This window comes from Pteronotus mesoamericanus, unplaced genomic scaffold (assembly GCF_021234165.1).
Source record: "Pteronotus mesoamericanus isolate MK-2021 breed Mesoamerican mustached bat unplaced genomic scaffold, CSHL_Meso_final scaffold_651, whole genome shotgun sequence".
Lineage (NCBI taxonomy): Eukaryota > Metazoa > Chordata > Mammalia > Chiroptera > Mormoopidae > Pteronotus > Pteronotus mesoamericanus.
In genome coordinates, this window is record NW_026555325.1 from 26,259,441 (window position 1) to 26,268,413 (window position 8,973).

At 35.0% G+C, this 8,973-nt stretch overlaps 1 pseudogene; it reads left to right on the forward strand.

Annotated features, from left to right (window-relative positions):
• The first annotated feature begins 450 nt into the window (after positions 1–450).
• LOC129061819 (androgen-dependent TFPI-regulating protein-like) lies at positions 451–1,138 on the forward strand (annotated as a pseudogene).
• Positions 1,139–8,973: the final 7,835 nt, after the last annotated feature.

The following is an 8,973-nucleotide window of genomic DNA, read 5'->3' on the forward strand; positions in this document are numbered from 1 at the left end:
TATATTCTCTCTCAGGGTTGGACAGATAGGCAGATGGAGGCAGGGTCAGAGGAGAAATACTCCATGCCTAGTATTGACTCTAGGATATTTACTTACATGATATTAAACTTATCCTCTAGATAAATTTACATGAGGTTTTGCTTTTTAACACAGGGCATGTTGTAACAGACTATGTTCTATTAGGTTGGGGTCATCGATCCCTCATGATTGAAATTATACTAACTTGCTGAGAGGTTATAGCTGAAAGTTCATAAATATCCAAGCATTTTCTCTTCTGTTCTTACCTATCATTATATAAGCCAATAGAAGCTAAAACTGGACTCTCACTCTCAATGGAGTGTGCTTCACCACTCTGCAGCCTGCTGTAGGACGTCAGCTCCTGCCCAACAGAAGGGCGCCAGGAGAAGGTTACTGAAGGCATGCATAGTTCTTCCCTGGTCACAGCAAGCCATGACGAGGACTTCTGCATGCATACACTACTTCCTTGTTTTGAACTGGTATACTTTCCTCAATTATTACATCTCGCAACAAGAAAAGGATAAGCAGAAGTCCAAAATCTTTCAAAATGGCATACAGCGGAAGTACTTGACATTCTTAATCTGTTCTTGCAAGCTATTTTCAATGGGGTCATCTTCCTGGAGAATGTGCTGAAAAGAATTAAGGGGACAAAGGATATTGAGTTCATAACTGTCTTCAGAAACCTGCTTTTCACCACACTGGCTTTTCCTATATATCCACATTTGTATCTTTGTCATTCTGAATCCACTTTCTTTACAATCAAGAACTTGTTTACCCTAAGGCCCTAGACGGTATCTTTCCAGTGTGGCTGAATCATGCAATGCACACATCCATATTCCCCTTCTCACTGGTTGAAGTCATCCTCAGGCCGCACTGCGATCAACTGAAGAAGAACGAACTCGCCTTGTTGGCTGCTGCTAGCCTTGCTTACATTAGCAGTTTCCTATGGATCTACTCAGAGACTGGTAGGCGGGTGTATCCTGTGTTTGCCAAACTCAGCCCAGTGGGTCTAGCAGCCTTTTTCTCTCTCAGCTATACCCTTAGTGTCAGCATCTACCTACTTGGAGGGAAGGCCCATCACTGGAAATGGGGTGACATGGGGCAGTCAGGGAAGAAGTGATTATATGCTGTTTTCCAAGAACTAAAAAGGAAGAAAACATGAAAGGTTTTTAGTCTTTTTTAATTTTTTATTTGGAAGGGAGAAGTGGTGGGGAAACATGAGAGAGTAGAAAGGACAGTACACAATATTTAAATTGAATAATAGGGTTATGAAGGTAGATTAATTTGAGGACTCCTGGGTTTTGAAAGGCTTACTGGACATGCCAAAAATAATTCCTGCTGTTTCAGAATTTGTTACCTTCATCTGACCTCTGCAGAGGATGGTCTGTGGTCAAAATCTGGCCATCAGCCAAAGAAACTCATAAACTCAGTGTCAGAGAATGTTCAGACAGAGAAAAGAATTTAGTATCATTCAAACTTTTTATTTTACAGAGGCAGTGGCTGAGGACCTAGATAGCAAGTTATCTGCATGAGGCCAAAGAGTTAGTGTCAGAACTGAGACAAGATCTCTTATCTCCCAGGTCTTTTAATTCCCAGTCCTATGCCATTTTTTAATAATCCCAACTTTCATAAAAACCTTTTCATGAACTAGTTATTTTCATGGATTATGCCTGTTTTTGTCTCCCCTCAATCTGGATAGAAGTGTAGGGAAATGGCAGCTACTAAAGTTGTCTATCTACTTGGTATGGTATTATAGTAAATTATTTGGGACAATGAGAAAATAAGTTATAAAAAATATTAGGAAATTTGTCCCCCTTGTGGGCAAGCATTCAGGGAAGGTATAAACACTGAACATAGTGACACTGTCAAAATCTGTTCTATTAAAGTATTGATTAACTTGCCAAATAATTATACATTTTACTTGGGGAACAGTCTAAATGAGAAGTGATACGGTTATGGGGAATGCTGCTATTGCTTTGGTACAAAGCACTTGTCTGAGTTAGTTTATGAATTAACAAAGCTGATTGTCAGCAAGCACTTTCATAAACCCTGCTCTGACTTTTCTAGTGGAATTTCCCAGGTCTTACAGACATATTTTGTTAAGAACACAAATGATAAATGTCTAGTGGTGGATAAAGATAGTCAATTCTAATGGTGTGTCAGAAGGCCTAGAGGGACTGGGATGCGGGCGCCAGAGTCAATTGTATGGGGCCTCCCAACCAAACATAAGGCAGCATAATGCAGGAGAAATTTGGTGAAAATGCATAAAATCTGGTAAAACTGCACCTGGGACCAAATTAAATTTGATTGCTAAAAAAACAAAACAAAACAAAACAACCCCCCCACACACACAAACAACAACAAAAAACTAAAATTGTATCAATGTTAGTTCAAGTTAAAAGTACAGAAGTAGAAAGAACCAATTAAACATTTCCGCAATTATTGCTCTCTAGCCCTGAAGGCTGTTCCCTGCACTCCATTATAACTGTTACACTTTCTCCCAACTTTCTCTAATCTGGGGTAGGTTAAAGAGAAGGGATGTGTCATGGCTCTCAAAGCCAATAAGTTCAGAGTTTCATCTACTGTTCCCAGGTTGGTATTGTTTCATTCCTTATTACCTTGAGTATCAGGCGGTCTCTAAGAGAATCTCAGATAGTTTTATTTCTATCTGTTCAGTGATTCACCTTTCCCCCCAGTCTTAAAATGAACCTAACATTCTAATTCATCCACTTCCAAATCTTCCTGGGTATGTGTTATCATTGTGCAGTAAGTAAATTATCTCATAAAATTCCTGCCATTTTTGCCCTGATCAAAGGATTAGATTAAATGAGTTTTGGGAATTTAGAGACAGGGGACTAGAATTTCCGAGATTTAGGAAAGAAAGTTGAAGAATGAAAAATCAATTAGTAGGATATGTGATTAACACACACACACACACACACACACACACACACACACACACACACTGGTGGAGTAAGATATTGAGGGAGACTAAACTAATAAGGATTCATATTGTAATTAAAGTGCTATTTATAAAGCTATTTATAAAGCTACAGAGGCCTACTAAAGGTACATACGACATAAAATGGGCTGCTCCTCTTCCTTCTGGAACAGGGAAAACAAAATGAAATCACATCTGGGACATTGAGTATAAATACTTGGGAAAAAAGAAAGTATTACAGATACAATAAACACAAGAGGTTGGTGGTAAAACTTTGTCAGAATTAGAATGTGTCATTATTTAAGAACTAGTTTAATAATAATCTACAGGTCATGAATAGATTGCTCCTTTATAGAAATAAATTCACAAATGGCACATTGAAATGCCTAGCATGTACTCTTGGAGAAATTTGACCAATTGAGTTTCCAGGTCAACACGTGTTTTAATATATGTCTTACCTTTCTGGGGTGGCTTAGATTGCTTAGAAGTATACTCTAAGCACAGTTTTGAGTGCAAGTTTGGATCCTTGAAAAAAATTATCAAGAATATATCAGCATAGCTTCAGCATTATCTAAGTCATAATTGTCTTTGACAAGTGATGATCACATAGAGGGAAGTGTCCTATTAATTTCACATTTCCCATAATTATGATTTGACACTTTATGGACTTGCCAACAGGTTAACAGGATTCAGAATTCTAGTCATGGTCAAAGTTTTTTCTTTATTGTATTTGAATATGTAGACATCCTAGATGATAAATCCCTCTTTTTTATTTTGTTTAATTCTAGTTAGTTATTCTGGCTATAAACACCTCTGGAGCTCTTAGTAATCCAATATCTGGATCTCCTACTCTGAAGATTAGAACCAAGAATGTGGGGAATGTGGGGATTCTAGACAAAACAGTCTAGTAAGGACATGTAAAATATAGCAGCTTTCAGTGGGGTTATGTGTATTTGCACATGCACAAGTACTCACACCCAAACTCATACAATTTCCTTAGTGTTAGAATGGACTTCATCTTCCTAGGAACTTCAGTGGCCACTCATTACAGGCTTACGTGAAACCATTCAGGTATTTTGTTTTCACCATGATATGGGCGTCACCATAACTAGTATGTATAGACTCTGAAGACATTTTTGCTTGAATTATCTCAGAGCTAAATACTATAATGCCATTCTAAAGTGGCCCCATGTTCCTCCTTTTGTTTCAACAATATAAAAGAAATTACATGAAGTTTCCAAGAGCTTTAAATATTTTCAGTTCTTTAAATTTTCTCTCTAATGTTACAAGTGATATAATATATAACTAAGTATTTGGTGATTAATATTTTAATTGTCAATAGTAATGATCATCTTCATTTGGTTCCCTTTACATAGAGTATTATAATATTAGAAATTTAAAGTTTGTAGGATTTTGATTTCTGGCATTAAGTCTTTGATAATGCAATATGCACAGCAACACACAAACTTCATTTTCTCTGTCTTCTCGTTTAATTAAAAGGAATACTAAAAACCTAAGGAATTGAGGTGGCAGCAGATACAAATAGCCTAGCATCAAATACCACAGGTATTTAAACAGATTTTTTTAAAAAAGATTATTTGAAGCTTAAGAGGAAGGTAGGTAAGTAATAAAAAGATGAATTTCACTGCACACCAGCTGTCAGATAGGGAAAAAAAATGAGTAGGAAAAAGTTGCTCATGGGATGTAATTTCTTTTTTTTTTTCCTAGCTCTATTACCATTTTGGTCTTCAGCCTCATACCTCTAAAATAGAGATGATCACGGCTTACCTGAAAGTAGTAGACTCAAGTAGTAATTTCAAGTATTCTAGACCAAGGACTTCATTACAATAAAAAAATAGAATTGATAGACTCCTACTGGTGGTTAAAAAATACTATCCGTTTGAAGTTTTCAAAAGATAAAAATATTGAAAATTATGAGATTAAAAAATCATACTATGCTAAACTGATCACGTTAGTCTGGTAATAAGAGCAGCAAAAGAGATTATACACCAAATATACTAAAATCATCATAATTGAATAGCATCCTTGTTACTACACAGCCATTAAAAATCATGCAGAGCATGTAGCTTTTTTATTGGCTTGGAATTTAGCCATTGCTCTTCTTTTAAAATTTTAATGATTGTGTTTTAAACCTTCCTATAATGTGCAGAGAACTTTTATCCCCCACTCCCCCACCCCCCGTAACAATAGAAACATTCCATGAGTAAAATCAGAAGAGGCATATCTGGAAAATTCATGGTTGAGGAAAAGTTGGCTGAAGTTGATCAATTCATATCTTGAATTTGGTGTTATAGATAAAATTAAAGAAGAACATAACTCTTGTTTTTGTTTTTTCTAAATAGCTGTACTGAGATACAATTCACTGTCATACAATTCACCATTTAAAATGTACAGTTCAATGGTTTTAAGTACATTCATAGATATGTTAAACCAGCACCACATTTAATTTTAGAATTTTGCATCACCTCCAAAAGAAGCCCCATTCTCTTTACCTGTGCCTTCACCTATCTCCTAGCCCTGCTCTCTAATCCTAGCCAGCCTCTAATCTATGTACTGTCTACAGGTTTACAAATTCATTTTGAATTGTCATATGAATGGAATCGTATACTATATAAACTCTTGTGACTGTGTTCTTTCACAAAGCATGTTTTCACAAAGCTTCATCCAAGCGGCAGCACACAGAAGAACATAACTCTTGGGGAAATCTTACGAGTGAATACTATTCTTAGAGCATGTAATAATTCATTCAGTTCTATGTGTTATAGAACACAGATTATAGAATATAAATTAAAGTACATATTCTATAGAGAAGTGGAAAATAACATACTCTGAGAATCAGAAAAATGGTCATGAGCAATTTGCTTTGTCTTACATGCTGAAATTATTTCTAAGTAATGGTTTATTTAGATAGAAATACAGAAATGGAAAATTTATCTGGAAATCAGGAATTAATTACAAACATTTCTTAACCACCTACAATATGCTCTAAATTATGTCAAGTGCTGAAATGCAGAGATGTATATGATTTGACCCTTGTCTTCTTGAAACACACATCCTGGCTGAGGACACAGCAAGCAAGAATAATGAAGTAATGTTCTAAATGCAATGATGGAGACTAACACCAGATTATAAGGATGCAAGTCTTTCTCCTGTTGCCATCAAGTATGAATGCACCCAGATCTTTCATGAACGATGGCAGCCTTTCTGTTTCTAAGGGATTCCAGAAAGGGGCACTTAGGATGGGGTTGATTCACAGTCTCCTGCAGAAATGGATTCCCATATGACATGTGCTCCACTGACAGGTTAGTTCTCCTTTTATTCCCTGGAGATCATTTTCATTCTCAACAGGGGAGTTGATTCAGTGATCTAATTAATAGCGTATTTTCATGTTGGAAACGATAAGTACAATGGTTGCCAACGAAAAGATGTAATTTGGCAGCAATGCACACAGGATCATGATCTTCAAATTATGTTACTTCTTTGAATTAGTTAGAAGACAATGGCAATAAATGAAGGTCTAAGTATAAGGCCTCACAGCCACCTTCAAGAATGTAAAATTAAATGTATAATGTAGGTTGTTATTTTGTTCTATACATATATATTAGAATTGGGTTAATTGGACAAATTATTTTAAGGTTTTTTACTATAAATAGGATCCCAAATTAGAGTAATAATGTAAACCCTAGTAACCTGTTTATAGTAAAATCCTCTTTGCAGAACTTTTTTTTTAATTTTGGAAAACAAATATTTGAGAATATACATTCTCAGAGTGCTGAAAACACACTAGTTATGATTAGTACTCCTTTGTCTTGCAGATAATCTCTCTCTTTTTTTTAAGTTTTTAACCTAATTAAGCAATTGTTGCTTATGAATTTCACACAGAATTGACAATTTCCCACTGTTCTCAATCTCTTCCCACTGCTTCACAGCAAAACACAAAAATCTCAGTGGTTCATATGATCACCCGTTTGACAGAGAATGGCCATACCTTGAATGGCAGACATTCCACGTTGGTATAGTTTCAGTAAAATGGAACATATCATATAGTTTCAGTAAAATGGAACAATCTGAAATTACATTATATTCTCTTTTAACATGTATATGGTACTGTACTTTTATTTGGTGAAGGCATCCATTTGTTTCTGATCATTCTGTTGATTAGAACATTTCTTTCCTCAGTTAAGGTAGATGTTGTATTTGTGATATTTTAACAACCCATATTTTATTTATGATTGCAATTATCTGAATGTTGTCAATTGTTATTTAACATTATTATTTATTCAGTAAAAAGTCTTCTCCCCAAAAATATATTATAAGCTCTTTGAAGACAGGAATTATGTGCTAAAACCATCAGTACCCAGCCTGGATGTTTACATGTAGTTGGTGTAAAATCAAATAATTATGCTAATAACTAAAAGGAAATTGAGATTATTATGAATAAGATTCTTTCCAAGAACCATAAAAGCTCAGTAAAACAGGTCCAGATGTGTTTAATACGAGCAAAATTGGGTCATTAATCTAAAGATTTCTAACCAATAATATTCATTAAGTTTCTAAACATCTTGCTGAAGTATAATTAACCACACTTACCGAGAAGGGGAAGAAGCAGATGGCAGCAATGCACTGGGCCCTACGCAAACACTTCCATTTCACCATAATAAAACAGAAACCGAGTATTCTGTCTGGAAGAACATGTCTACATTATCTACTTTGACCTGCCTCTAAGAGTTGGCTCTGTGAAAACGCTGATAAAACGGCATTTTTGCAAGATTATTGTTTTCTTTTCTAATAGTGTAGAAAAGAGTTAAGAGTGTGATCTACTGAGTTCATCAGATTTACACTCCAAAACCTTGTTCTACCGCTTACTGGATGTAAGACATAAGCTGGCCACCAAACTTTTGTGCACTTCAGTTCTTCCATCTAAAAATGGGGAAAATAATAAGTGTGCCTACCTAAATTGTTCATGGCAAGGATTAGAAAAAATCATGTGCAAGAAACACCTGGATTATGATACGTGATCAATAAATGACAATTAATTTTAGTAAAGCCAAATCCACTTTCTTTCTATGCCTGACATGTATCTGCAGGTTGATTTCAGAGAACATTTTACAAAACCTAATTCTTCTCCAGATGCCTTATTTCATCAACTGCACTCAGTGAACTGTAATGCTTAATAAGAGAGAAAAAAAAGTTCTCAATTTCTGTGGATGCCATTTTCTTAACTGTAAAATAATATACTTGGAAAATGTCTAATATTCCTTCTCTGAATACATTCATATACTCAAAGTATTTTGAATATTCTCTGCCACCCTCTCCCCAGCTGTCTGATGATATTTTTATGCTTAGTGTCATTAACATGATTATTAGCCAATATTTATTGTTTACTCTGCACCAGACACTGGGGTGTTTTACATAGATTCATGTAATCCTAATAATCACTTTATTTCATAGAAAATAGAGGCTCAAAAACATTAATTTGCCCAAACACAAACATTTAAGAAGCACACAACAGATTAAAATGTCAGTCTTTATAACTCCAAAGCCATTACATTTTCTCTTCCTAATAAAGTATTTTTCTCAATCAAATGCTTTCCATTTAACTTCTGACAATCGAATTTGCTTCATCTCAAAATTAAGGAACATTTGTATTACCTATCAAAATATTTATTGTTCTTAAAATTGTAATGTCCTAAATCTATTTTAACCATACAAATCTAGTTTAATCCAATTGTGCTACATAGTAATCCTGGGCTCATATCAATAAAGACTATATGCACCAAAACAGAAGAATAAAAATATTTTTCACAGTCTGGTGTGATGAAAGAACTCCCGCCTGTTCCGATTAAATTAGACCCATGGTTATTTTACTTATAGAAAAATTGAGATACCATGTAAAAGTATGCCAGTTTTCTTCCAAATATCAAAATACTTTTTCTCCATACTATCATTTCTTTGGCAATCCAATTTAGACTTCTTATTTAAGGATCAATCTA